Below are 14,694 nucleotides of genomic sequence, written 5' to 3'. Positions count from 1 at the left end.
GGTAATTCCCGGAGGCAAAAAAGAAAAGGTACATTAATTTGCACAACACTAGAAGGTATGTCTTCACCTGCCTGGTTGGTCTAGTGGTGAACTGGTCATCGTAAATCTGCTGATTTCGAAACTTCTAAGGTTCAAAACCTAGTAAAAAGTAGTTACTTTTATACGGATTTAATTACTAGATCGTGGATACCGGTGTTCTTTGGTGGTCGAGTTTCAATTAACCACACATCTCAGGAACGGTCGACCTGAGACTGTACAAAATTACACTTCATTTACATTTATACATATGATTCTCATTCATCCTCTGAAATACCTTACGGTGGTTCCGGAGACTAAACAAAAAAAAGACATATTGAGTTTCTGAAAATCCTCTCAGATATTTGAGTGTTACACACCACGAAGAGAAAATCGGTGTATTGTTTCTGCTTTTGGTAATTTATTGCCACTGGAGCACAAAAGTGGTTTGCTGTGCAGAGCGCAGACGTCGGAAATCATATGACCTTTTGCTAAAGTAAATGAGTTTAATTAACGATTTAATTTTTCCATTTTATTCGTAAACTGCTACATTAATCTTTCTTAAATAAGATTATTGCAAAAAATAATAACAGACTCAACTGATTTTTTTAGCCAATTTTTTATTAGATATTTTAAGTTGTAACGTCGTAGTTTAAATTACGTCACCTTGCAAGTGCATTCCTATATTGTGAATATTAATTTTTTTTTTAATAACCGCGTCCTTGAGACAACCTTTTTTTCTGTCCCGTGAAGTCGTAGAATTTATTAAATATAAAGCTATTATAATAACGTAAGCTGTTACGGTAATTTACAATGGTGTAGGTAATTTTTTTTTTGTGTAAGTTATAAATAAATATCTTTTCAAGACAACACGAAACAACGTGTACTACTTAATTTGTATGCCATAGATTCATAGATAATTGTGTATTATTATACTCTTTATTGTACTACTGTCATTTATTACAACAAAATGTTTACATTTAACATTATTTATTATCTGTTAACAAAATTTTAGCCGATCATTTTTAATATTATTTGATATAATGATAATTATTTATTAATAGTTTTGTTGTTTTGTCGTTAATTTTTCTAAAAATATTTTTTATTCCTCTTTTAATTATTTTAATAATTTTTATTACTCTTTTATACTATAAAATTCTTTTCTTTTTTTAAGTATTCCGATTTATTTCAGTTTTCGATTTGTACAACAACTTTTTATTTGCTAAAGTTATATGTTTAAAAAAAAACCGCGATGACTAACTGTTTAAACGATAATTTATTCCTGAAATTTTTTAATGGTTTTTTTTTTTACACGACAGTCCAAAACGAAGTGTAATGTATTTAGGGTGTATGTATGTTTGTTCCACCGTATAGCAGCTCAACAGCTGAACTGATTTAGATGAATGACCCGCGTTGGAATCCTTACGTTACCGGTAGTATCATAAGCTATATTGTAACAAGACCGGTATAGCGGACCTGTGTAACGGATTCCTACCAATTATTATAAAATAAATAGAAAATATAATTAATTGGGAGAATCTAGAAAGGGACAAAAAGGAGAACCCTTTTTGTAAAGAGCCGGTCCGTTTTACGATTGTCTTTTGTTATACTGCCCCCTAACACACAATAAACACCTGCTGTACGGTGAGAAGAAACCAGGCTTGGAATTCATGGTAACAAAGCTTCGGTCCATTCTTCTCACGCTTCGACTTGGGTCCGATCGTACAGGTAAAGAGGTTTAAGTATAAATAGCTCAGTACGACCAGCTAAACATCACATCTTAGGCACATTTGTTAACAATTAAAAAATAATATTTCAAAAAGAAAAAATTCTTTTTGAAAAATCGCACCCCCATCCCAAAAAATGTAATAAAAAACTAGACTAAGTGGGTATAGTGTGTCAGTAGTACTTCTTTTCACCACAAGGAGCGCTAGTGTATTACTGACGTACAGTTGCTGTAATCGTCTCTCTATTTTTTCTGTTTAGCCTTCGGAACCACCGTAAGGTATTTTACTTCATAGGATAAATGAAGATAACCCGCCGGGTTGGTCTAGTGGTGAACGCGTCTTCCCAAATCAGCTGATTTGGAAGTCGAGACTTCCAGCGTTCAAATCCTACTAAAGCCAGTTATTTTTACACGGATTTGAATACTAGATCGTGGATACCGGTGTTCTTTGGTGGTTGGGTTTCAATTAACCATACATTTCAGGAATGGTCGAACTGAGACTGTACAAGACTACTACACTTCATTTACACTCATACATATAATCCTCTGAAGTATTATCTAAACGGTAGTTACCAGAGGCTAAACAGGAAAAATAAAGAAGGATAAATGAAGATGAATGTAAATGAAGTGTAGTCTTGTACAGTCTCAGGTCGACCGTTCCTGAGAAGTGTGGATAATTGAAACCCAACCACCAAATAACACCTGCATCCATAATTTACCATTCAAATCCATATAAAATTAACTACCTTTAGTGTTGTAGTCGCCTGCTATGTTGTAACATCACAAGTGTAAGCGGTAGAATAAATAAATTATTAATATTTAAATTATAAAAAAAAGTTAATGTGGCCGCTAAGTACCGCCACACTCGCGCGAATTAAATACGGTACGCGTGGGCGCGAGCTTTAGTTAGAATAATTGAATAAAGTAAACGAAAAAAATATTAAATTTCTACATAAAATGAGAAATATTTTTAATTAAGTTGTGTGTGTAAGCCGTACATCAGAAATTAGTAATTAGTAAAGTACATTAGAAGGTAATTAGTAAAAACTGATTATTTATTTGTTTCTGTGTACATTGAAATTTAAATTAAGGACCGTTGGACGATAGTGTTTTTAACCGGACATTTTATTAAGTTATTTAATAATACAAAAAAAATCTGTATTGACATTTTATTATTTATTCGGTTAATGGAATGGAATGCAAAGTTGGCGGGAGTTTATTTCTCCCTACAATCGCAGAACCTGGACAGAGTCCCTTGCTGCTGGATGATTCTAATCGGGCGTGGTTTTTAAAAGGTTTATTTTAAATGGCGGGTCTAATTTTTCAAGTTTTGTTTATTATTATTTAGTATTTTAAGGACGGATTTAATTGCATTCCAATCCGTTGTTAAACCACCGTTATCGAACCCATTTTATGGGCCGACCGCGGAAGGCTAGGCTTATGCAACCTGTCCTCCCGACGTAATTCCCCTTCAGACCGTCCACTGAAGTCCTTTCGGTGCTAACGCTTCATAGGCTAGCAGGAATACGCCACAACGGGGCACTAACTGTATGGAGAGAGCAATGCGCCCCCTTTTCCGGAGGAGTCGCAATTGCTGATTTGTGTAAATTTTTATGCAAGTTTTAAAGGAAGGGTTGTGTAGAAGCTCTTCATCCACTTCTGTTATGGCTGCCTTTCAGGACGCATCTCTGCTGGGCTCTGTTCCGGACTCCAAACCGTGATGTTGGGACGAGTAGAGGGTCTTCCTTCTTCTTCTTCTCCCTCTTCTTTTTCCGATGACAATTAAGAAATATATTTTTAGTATTATATAAAGAGGATGAGGTATTTTGTTTGTTCGGGATAAATAAAAAAACTACTCGATCAATCGCAACCAAATTTTTACCAATGTTTCTTGGCATAACTGAGAAGGTTTTTGGATATATTATATCTCTAAAAATATATATTTACATATGTAGTAGTGGAGATTTGCCGGATGAAGCAAAAACTTTAATGAATTGAATTAATGAACTGCGAACTGTGTCTCTATCACTGTGTGGACTGAGTTTGAACTGAATGATTCAAGTCAGTCGAATGAGGAATATTACAAAAATAATAGAGTTAAATTTACGTTAAATAAAAAAAAATATATATATATATATATAAAAATTAAAGTTTGTCTGTCTGTATCTCTTATGCCTTCCTAAAACGTTCATCCGATACCGATGAAACTTTGGGAAATGGTTGGACGCATGCCAGGGAGGATTTCTGAGTTAGTTTGGACCAGCTTGGAATGAAGACCTCTTCATTCTTCTTTGGCCTGCACTTTCCTTATTCGGTTAAACTGAATACGGGTTTTAAGCACAATGTAGTCAAAAACCGCGTACCATCTTCTTGAATGTGATTTGTTTGATTATTTCTATTTTAAGATGAAGATTTTTTTCAGTTATCTTTTTAATGTTTATTCGATTTTTTTCTGCTTGTTATAGAGTAATAATTTTTTCTTTAACTCAGCATGGCTTGTATTCTACAGAATTAGATTATTATCCTGCTTCCAGCTATTCTATTTGATTCATTTTTTTCAGTTCTTTTATTTTACAGAAAACTTTAACAATGACCTTGAAGAGGTCCAGTAAAAAATTTTCTGGAGCGGAATCCCTATTAATTTTAGCTACGAGCTGTCACTGTTCACAGGTCATAGAATGTCACGGCCGTATAAATTAAATCTTGTGTCCAATGACCAATCAAGGTCATTGTATTCGGTAATACTCAAAATACAGTACTAAAATTGAATAGTGTACCCCTCTCCCCAAAAAAAGAAAAACCAATAAAAAACAGATGTTCTACATCAAATTAAATTACTGACACAGATGATTGAAGTATATTTGTCAATTTTAGGTTTTTATCTATCGAATTACTGTTAAAATAATTAAAATTCAAGTATAAATTAAGTAATCTTTCTAAAAATGTATAATAAAACAATTTAATAAATATTAAAAAATTTCTCTATAAAACGTTTATAATAATAATAGTAATAAAATTAATAAAAACATACAAAACTATACCATAGGCTGTTATTTATGAACCATATTATACCCGAGCTTATCTATAAATAAAGGTCTGTTATTTCAATAATAAGGTTAAATGATTATAGATACATACACACGCGCGCGAACACTCATCAGATTTATTTATTAACATTTCATTTTCAACAGTACATTTTTTATTTTAATATTTAGATACTGTATCTCATATAATAATTTTTTTAAAACTAAAAAAAAAATATAACTAGATCTTTTAGTACACGATAGTTTAATATCGTTCATTGTTCGGTAAGTTTATTATACATTTTAATTAAAGTATAAAAAAATGAATTATTTTTATACAGTGTTATGATGAAACAGGAAAGAATGAATTTATTTCTAGATTGTCAATTATAGATACTATAGTATGCTTTGACGGACAGAGGGGTAATTAAACGAAAATTAAAAGGAGATTGATTACTAAGTAAGTAATATTTTATTCTTTCATCCTCGTCTATAAAATATGTCAAATTTATACAGGCTTATTTTTAAGTAAGATTTTCTTTCAGTATTTAATCTCTTTAAATATTTTTTTTTAAATCATTAAAATAACTTTATATTATATTGTATAATAATTGTATTTTTACAATTATAAATTATAGCTTCGATTTAAAAAAAAAAAATGTAAATGTATATAATGTGGAAATATTTTTTATTGGAATTAACATATTACATACTTGTTGAATTTTTTTTTCGGTGGTTCTGAGTTCAGGGACTCGAACCCCGGACCACCGGGTGAAAGACCCGGTGGCTACCGCTGGTTCCACGAAGGCATATCAAATCATGTAATTTTTAATATAATATTTTACATATATCTTACATATAAATTGTAGTGATCGGTGGACCATTTTTCATTTAAAATAACGCGAAAGAAACTCTTTATATCTCTCCATTTATGTGTTGACAATTATATTTTAAACATAAATTGTTTACGTTACCATTTATAATATTAAGAAATAACTGCAATCCGGGTATAACAAAATCTGATTGGATACCGCATAACTTCCTTGTACACATATTAAATTACATATACACATTTGTTGCTGCATTTCATTTAAACTTATTTCCGTTAAAACTGAAATACGATCCTCCAATTCATTAATAAAGTGGAGAGTTACATAATTTCTGAAATTTTAGTTTTTATTAACATCAAATATTTATACAATTATTAATTCGACAATCTTACATGAAATATTAGGATAGAGTAAAAGTCCCTTTATTACTCTTTAAATAAATGTAAGTCTTTTGATATTTAAAAATATCAAATATCAGATATTTTTTAAAATTATTATGATGCAACCATCAACTGAAATAAAAACAACGAATAATCGCCAAATCGATAATCGATAATGTTTCACCAAATCTAATGTGGACACTACATGATTACTTGTACGTCTGTTAAATTACATATACACATTTCTTTAAATATACATTAAATTTTATTTCGTTAATAAATTTTGATATTTTTTCATATTCAATTTTTTTTTATTAGTATTGAATTATTATTTATCGTAATTTTTTTTACAATCAGAAGTTAATAATTATTAATAAATCAATATATTTAAATTACAAAAAAGGAGAAGAAGTCTGATTCGAACCAATGTATTCTCTTATAAGATCCAAATATTCCGTTAATTAAAATTTTATATGGTTATAATTCTGGAACCAATAAAAGTAAGTACCGCTTATGATATATCGTTGAAAAGCTCTCAATTAGGGCTTACTATATTTGCAGTTAAGAAAAAGTCCAAAATCTAAATTGTTTTGGATTTTGGACTTTTTTAAACACTTTTGGTTCAGTCGATTGCAATCAAAAGGGGAGGTGCACTACTAGATGTTATTACACTCCTAAATCCAAAATTTCAACATACTACGGTTAATCAATCGTTTTTGAGTTATGCGAGATACATACGTACGTACAGACGAACGCCGAAACTAATCAAAATGGATATTTCTGTTGAAATTTGAAAACCGAAATTTTTCGCTATTACAGTACTTCCTTTACTTCGAATAAAAAAGTAAAAATCGATTTGTGAAGTCACTATGAGATTTTTATCGTCCACAAATAAAATGATTTTTTGATTTTTTGTCATGGAGCAAACGATTTATAAAAATTAGAAATAAAAGTGACCTACGTGGAATGTATACCTTTTTCTGTTTTATTTATAACAGAGTAGTTTTAAAATTATTAATATTTTAATTATTATTTAATTATGTAGTTCGTAGAATAATTTATCAATAATTTTAAGGAAAATATAAAGCATTATTTTTCTTATCAAAGCTGTCATGAACATCGTTAAAAAAAGGATATAGTTTTTTAATTTGTTTTTTTTTAGATTTAAAACCTTACTGTCTAATTAATAAAATATTAATTACGTTTGATAATAAAAAATACATAAGTATATTCTTCTATTTTTTTAATAATTTTTGAGTAAGATGGAGTGTTAAGATATTGGTATATATAAAATTCTTATCATAGTGATATGAATTTTTAGAGAAATGGAAATTTAAAAAAAAAATTACATTTAATCACGTACTTGTAATAATTTAATTACAGTTGTAAAACTACTGAAGGATATGCAACATTGTATTCAATGACTTAGAAATAATAAACGCAATTATAGATACTTAATAACATTACCATAAACTTACCAAAAAAAAAAATCAAACAGTTTTTTTTTAATCAATGTAAAATAAAATGTACTTGAATAATTAACTACGATTAAGTAGGAGAAATGATAATAAATTTTTTTTTAAATTCGATTAATTATTTTTGAATATATTTATTATGAAATTAACCCAACCAAGTTATTGCAGGAATAAGTAGGAATATGCTAATCTTACGCACCCGGGAACCAGCGTAAAGCATAAATTCAGGATACGAAGTCCTCCTAACCAGATCACCCGTAAAAAATTTGTCGAGACGAATATAATACGACGTTAAAACGTGAACACACGAAAATCCGCGACATAATAATGCAAAAACAAACCAATAAGACAACAACAAATGATCTATGAATTAATATAATCTCTACTTATTGTGCAATTTTGTTTTGTACATTTAACAGTAGCGATTTAAAACAGTATATAGAACGTAATATCATATATATAGAATATAGAATAAAAACTATAGTATGTCTTATAGAATATAGAACACATTTAAAACAGCAATAGAACATAATTCTCTTTTACTAACAACGATATGGATAAACAAAACCGCCAGACGAGGTTTCTCCTCGGTTTTACATTGCACCATCCAATCGATTGTCTTTTCCAATACCGCGATCTACAAATGAATCTGTTCCATCTCCTCCGTTTTCCTCCAAAAAAAAAACCGTTCTGATAAATGTAGCAATACCACCCACAAATTCTTGTTCCTTAATATAATTTCCCCGACATTGTCCGACGAGTTGGGATTCACTTCCAACACTACATTATTTCTCTAAAATTCCCATTTTCAACATTCAAAAATGCTATGTTTGGCGGAATCTACCCCCCTCCCCCGTATTACAGTACCTTTTCTTTCTTTCTTTTTCCTGTTTAGCCTCCGGTAACTACCGTTTAGATAATTCTTCAGAGGATGAATGAGGATGATATGTATGAGTGTAAATGAAGTGTTAGTCTTGTACATTCTCAGTTCGACCATTCCTGAGATGTGTGGTTAATTGAAACCCAACCGCCAAAGAACACCGGTATCCACGATCTAGTATTCAAATCCATGTAAAAATTTCTGGCTTTACTAGGACTTGAACGCTGTAACTCTTGACTTCCAAATCAGCTGATTTGGGAAGACGCGTTAACCACTAGACCAACCCGGTGGGTTCGTATTACAGTAACTACACTCACGGATGTTTCTCCTCCCACTCTCGAACAAGTAGGCGTTAAAACACCCGCGCCAACTGATAAAACTGGATGAGATGGAAATCTAGCTTTTCCCACTTCCTATTCACCAAGGCCTACATGTTGGGCAGCAGTTTCCTTGTTCAAACTCCGTTATGAGAACCGTCCCATATTCTCTGTCAGCGCCTCATTATATTTTATCTAACCACGCTTCTGTCAGTACCGTCATTCCTCTCCCTTCTTTCTCTAGCAATTAGATCCAACGGGGAGGGATTTCGGCTATAGTACAGGCAATTTGTCATCAAAATAGGCTGTATTTGAAAATCCTTACCTACCGATTGATGTTTTTTTTCCATATGTTAGGAGTGATGAGGGAAGCTTAACTCCAGATTTTTAACATCCCCTACTCCCATAGATTTTTGAAAAACTCAAAAATATTTTGAAATGTGTTTTTCTCTGAATCTATGCATTTTAGAGAAAAGTTATTCAAACAAAAAATGTAGAGGACATTCACCTCTACAATTAATGTTTTTGAAGTTATGCCGTATAATTTGAAATTGAAATACTAGGTGGCGCTGAATTTGTAAAAAAACGTGTTTTTTCGGGTTTTTCACCGGAAAAAATTGTTTTTCGTCTGTATTGCATTTGGAAAAGTTGTTAATCTCAACAAAAAAAAAACAGACAACTTTTATTCAAACAATTTTCTTGTACGACTTAGCATTCCAGAGTTATAGCGGTACAGTGGCAACGCAACGGTCCTATTGTTACTGTAGCCGGGGAGATAGGCATTGTTCAGCGACTAGACCGGTTTCGAACACGTGCCCAATTCACAGGTCAATAATCTTAATAGTAACAATTTCACAAGCTACTACTTCAAAACGTTAAGTCGTACAAAAAAATTGTTTAAATAAAAGTTGCCTGTTTTTTTTTTTAGATTAACAACTTTTCCAAATGCAATACAGACGAAAAACAATTTTTTCCGTTGAAAAAACCGAAAAAACACGTTTTTTACAACTTCAGCGCTACCTAGTATTTCTATTTCAAATTATACGGCATAACTTCAACGACATTAATTGTAGAGGAGAATTTCCTCTACATTTTTTGTTTGTAAAATATTTCTCTAAAACGCATAGATTCAGAGAAAAACACATTTCAAAAATTTTTGAGTTTTTCAAAAACTTTAGGGAGGGGGGATGTTACAAATCTGGATTTAAGCTTCCCTCATCACCCCTAATAAATGGAAAAAACATCAATCGGTAGATAAGGATTTTCAAATAAAAATGCAAATTGACTGTACTAGTAAGGAGCCGGCTAAGAACCGCGTCATGAGAAACAATTCTGTAACGAATGACCATCCTCCTACGTATTCTTTCTAATATCTATCTACTTCTGGCTATACTAAGCTTCTTCACATCAACACATCAACACGTTGTAAAATATCGTGGAGTCTAGCACCGACGCCAGCAGTCTTCCTCTTCGAAACGTATCCAACGCGGGAGTGGCAGTACTAGTGGCGAGAGTGAAAAAACTTAGTAGAGTGAAAACTTGTTCAAGTGTAATCGTCTAGGTCGCCTAACCATTCTTCCTTAGGAAATTTACTCTCGAAATTTACAGCGTTTTTTTAATTTACATTATTTTTATATAATTATGGGATTATATAACATTTTTTTATGAGATTACGGACAGAACTTCTATAATCCTTAACCCAAATGGAAATTTGTAGCCTAAGAAAAATACCATTTCTAACCGGGGGATTCGAACCTGGAACCTCCGAATGAAAGGCCGAACTTCTACCACTCCGCCATGCAGATAGGCAACATTATTATTATTATTATTATTATTATTCCACCTATTTGAATAATAGAGCAAAATCAGTTGTGTTTTTTGTTTGTTTATACTGCATCTTTCTTGGTATATGCGTGTGCGCGCGTGTATAGATGAAAAGCTAGTTTCTCGTAGTTCTAGACGTAGAATTATTTATCTAAAAAAATTGAAAAAAGATATGTAGAATAATGGAATTAATTTGTTACACTACATTAAGTGTTTGCTTTGGTAGATAAAAGACCGACAAACGAGTTTTTAAAGTAAAGAGGTTTTGATTTTTTTTCATTTATTTTTTTTAAATTTATCTATGTTTATTTTTTTCTGAGAAAATTAAATATTTATCTTTGTAGTATATTATTATTATTATTATTATTATTATTATTATTATTATTATTATTATTATGCGTGACTAGTATAAACTAGTCTGTATTTATATCCTTACCGATGAGTTTAAAGTTAGACAGAAAAAAATCACAGGTGATTTTATTTTTATTTTTATCTTTTACCGTAATCATATTCGTTAAGCTGTGCAGTTAACATTTTATTACTGAAATTTATCTTGAGTAAACTGAAAAAAAACGAATGAAAATTTATTTTTTAACTTAAATTTATATCCGTTTGAAATGCGTATAAATGGTATTTCATTTTAACAACATTTTTGTTAAAAATCTTTTTCTCATTATCTACTCTAATTTAGCCGTTTCTTATTCAGTTAACTAATAATTTTCTAATTACCTATACACCAATGTATCACGCGCATCATTTTATCTGGAATGATGGTTCCAAAACGTCTACGCGTCGTATATGAATTTTAAGGTTTCATATTCATGTGATGTATGTGATGTGCAGTAAGGTTGATCAGGGCGACCTCTAACGGCTACAAGTGATGAATCCTCAGGTGCGGTGTTGAAACTTTTTCAGCGGTTCACCACAAAAATCTGTAAGGCAAGGGTCACATGAGAGGGTCTAAGTGCTAGTAGTATGCGACGCATTCTGAAGAAAGGCAAGTTGCTTATGTGTACATTCCAAGGCTGGTGCAACGGCTAAGTGTCGACGACCAGGATCGCAGAGTACAATTTTGTGAACGGGTTCAGGGGATGGTTGACGTGAACCGGGATTTATGAGTAGCATTTTTTGGTCGGATGAAACACAAATCAAACTTAATTGAACTGTTAACGGGCATAGTTGTGTTAACCGGACTGAAGATAATCCCTACATTACTGTTGAAAAGGCTGTGAATTTGCCTGCGGTGTGATGTGGTTTGTGTTCTTGGGAACTAATTGGACCTTTCCTTTTTAAAGGTTTTTTCTTTCTTTTCTTTTTCCTGTTTAGCCTCCGGTAATTACATTTTAGATAATACTCCAGAGGTTGATATGTATGAGTGTAAATGAAGTGTAGTCTTGTACAGTCTCAGTTCGACCATTCCTGAGATGTGTGGTTAATTGAAACCCAGTCCACGATCTAGTATTCAAATCCGTGTAAAAATAACTGACTTTATTAGGACTTGAACGCTGGAACTCTCGACTTCCAAATCAGGTGATCTGGGAAGACGCGTTCACCACTAGACTAACCCGATTGGTTTTTTGAAGGTACTGTAATTGGAGAAAAGTACCTGACGATGCTTGCTGATTTCATTCTCTCTTCCATTCGTGCAATGTACGGGTACGATAGTTGTTATTACCGACAAGATGGATCCTGCTGCACTATCATAGGAATGTGCGAGCATACCTGGATCAAAATGTACCACGCCAGTAGACAGGCCTCAGGGAACCAATCGAGTTTCCTGTGCGCTCTCCAGACCTTACGTCGCTCGATTTCTTTTTTATGGGACACAGTAAAACGTGAAGTGTACGGTCGTACACCGCAGTAGCTAGACACATTTTGGGATGACATTCAAGTGGTGTGTACAGAAATCCCATCGGACACTTTGATGCGAGCTACGGAATCTGTCGTGACTAGTACTTAAAAATGTATCGATTATGAAGGTCACCGTTTGGAACACTCAGTTTGACCAGAAAGTACACTTATTTTCAAATAGGACTGTAGTCTTAACCCACCGGGTTGGTCTAGTGGTTAACGCGTTTTCCAAAATCAGCCGATTTGGAAGTCGAGAGTTCCAGCGTTCAAATCCTAGTAAATTCAGATATTTTTACACGGATTTGAATTCTAGATCGTGGATACCGGTATTCTTTGGTGGTTGGGTTTCAATTAACCACACAGCTCAGGAACGGTCGAACTGAGACTGAACAAGACTATACTCATACATATCCTCATTCATCCTCTGAAGTATTATCTGAAAGGTAATTACCGGAGACTAAAGAGGAAAAGAAGAACTGTAGTCTTACTTTTCCCAGAAATCTTGTAAGTAGGAAAATAAATTTTCTATGACAGTTCAAAGTGTGTATACACTTTTTTGAATCATTCTATATATGTAAATCAATCCATATAGAATTGTAATACAAACTGCTTTGATTTTTACTATGAAACTACACCCAGTGTGATAAAGTGATTTAGCTAAAACGAAAAACTTGGCTATGAGATGGTATTAGAAATTAAACATTAAAGATGAACTAACGTTACGGATGAATTTAAAATAGTCTTAACTGGTTACGCTGATTTCTTTGCCGACATAGTTTTTCTATTCGAATAAGGACAAGTAGCACAGCAGCTACTACAAGCATAAGAAAATAAACTGACAGTTTCAATAATTTTCGAAAGTCACCGGACACCATTGATGCTGATTGCTCGGTGATGCTGACAATACTTTCGGACGGGGAAAAATTACCCTCATATGTAATTTTTAAAAGAAAACATCTACCAGAAGCTGAAAAATTTCCATCGGACATTGTTGTTGCGTTTGGGAACGTTGACCAGGGCGCTGTATTACGTAAACCATCCATATTTGTATCGGGCAGTTTTAGGAGTCATATAATCGATAATTTAAAATGAAAACCTATTGCTAGTGTGATCTTAGTGAAATGATATCTGTTTTCCAACCTCTAGATATCTAAATAAACTGACCGTTTAAAATCAAACTTCGTTTAGAAACTAGATAGTCAACACGACACAAGAGAAAAATCTTCCGGAAAACTTTAGAAAAAATCTTTCATGCAGATTTGCGTGTGAATTATTGCGGCTAGGTCAGAAATACAGAATCCACCGGGTTGGTCTAGTGGTGAACGCGTCTTCCCAAATCATCTGATTTGGAAGTCGAGAGTTCCAGTGTTCAATTCTAGTAAAGGAAATTACTTTAATGCGGATTTGATTACCAGATCGTGGATACAGGTGTTCTTTGGTGGTTTGGGTTTCAATTAACTACACATCTCAGGAATGGTCGAACTGAGACTGTACAAGACTACACTTCATTTACACTCACACATATCATCCTTTGAAGTAATACTTGAACGGTAATTCCCGGACGCTAAACAGGAAAAAGAAAGGTCAGAAATACCGGATTTTCAAAATCTTAATCGGTGATTAAAAATTCTTTCAAGAAATGTTGTATTTCGAATGCTTTTGATGGAAGTAATTACTTGCGGTTAAATGATTACGAAGATAATTGCAATTCTGCGGATGACGGAAACTTTAGCACTGGTGATAGTAATTAAGGTAAAGATCCACTGTAATTTCTGTGCTTTTAATTATATAATTAAAGTATAGATTGATTTACTGACATTATCCAAGTAATAAACACTGTTTGTTATACGCTCAATCTTGTAGGTGATTTTGTTAACTAAATGAAAAAAAGTAATAATACTTTTTACAATTTTTTTTCAGTTTTCCAGACCTTCTTTTTCCTGTTTAACCTCCGGTAACTACCGTTTTAGATAATTCTTCAGAGGATGAATGAGGATGATATGTATGAGTGTAAATGAAGTGTAGTCTTGTACATTTTCAGTTCGACCGTTCCTGAGATGTGTGGTTAATTGAAACCCGACCACCAAAGAACACCGGTATCCACGATCTAGTATTCAAATCCATGTAAAAATATCTGGCTTTACTAGGACTTGAACGCTGTAACTCATGACTTCCAAATCAGCTGATCAGGAAGACGTGTTAACCACTAGACCAACCCGGTGGGTTCAGTTTTCCAGACCTGGGTGCGCGTGGCATACGGGTGTATACGAAATAGTTACTTCATTAATCAGGAATAACTATTTTAAAACAAAAAAAAAAAAAAATGTTATGTTCGTTTTGATAAGAAAATATGTATAATAATGAAAAATGGAA

The 14,694-nt window shown here is 32.7% G+C and overlaps 1 protein-coding gene and 1 long non-coding RNA gene across 5 annotated transcripts in view; one reads left to right on the top strand and one right to left on the bottom strand.

Annotated features, from left to right (window-relative positions):
- LOC142333216 (ATP-binding cassette sub-family C member 4-like) overlaps positions 1-14,694 on the top strand; it is a 189,880-nt gene that overhangs the window by 8,424 nt on the left and 166,762 nt on the right. For 3 of the 4 annotated variants that reach the window (XM_075380201.1, XM_075380198.1, XM_075380202.1), the window contains exon 1: positions 5,034-5,224. The exons of the other annotated variant lie outside the window; for it this stretch is intronic. The gene's annotated coding sequence lies outside the window, so the exon portion shown is untranslated. Of the gene's footprint in view, positions 1-5,033; positions 5,225-14,694 lie in introns of those variants that run through there. 4 annotated transcript variants of the gene reach the window in all.
- LOC142333218 (uncharacterized) overlaps positions 1-14,694 on the bottom strand; it is a 131,456-nt gene that overhangs the window by 76,476 nt on the left and 40,286 nt on the right. The gene's annotated exons all lie outside the window — the stretch shown is intronic.

Source organism: Lycorma delicatula, chromosome 12 (genome assembly GCF_047948215.1).
Source record: "Lycorma delicatula isolate Av1 chromosome 12, ASM4794821v1, whole genome shotgun sequence".
In the NCBI taxonomy this organism is placed as follows: Eukaryota; Metazoa; Arthropoda; class Insecta; order Hemiptera; family Fulgoridae; genus Lycorma; species Lycorma delicatula.
This window is presented reverse-complemented; position numbering and strand designations above follow the sequence as displayed.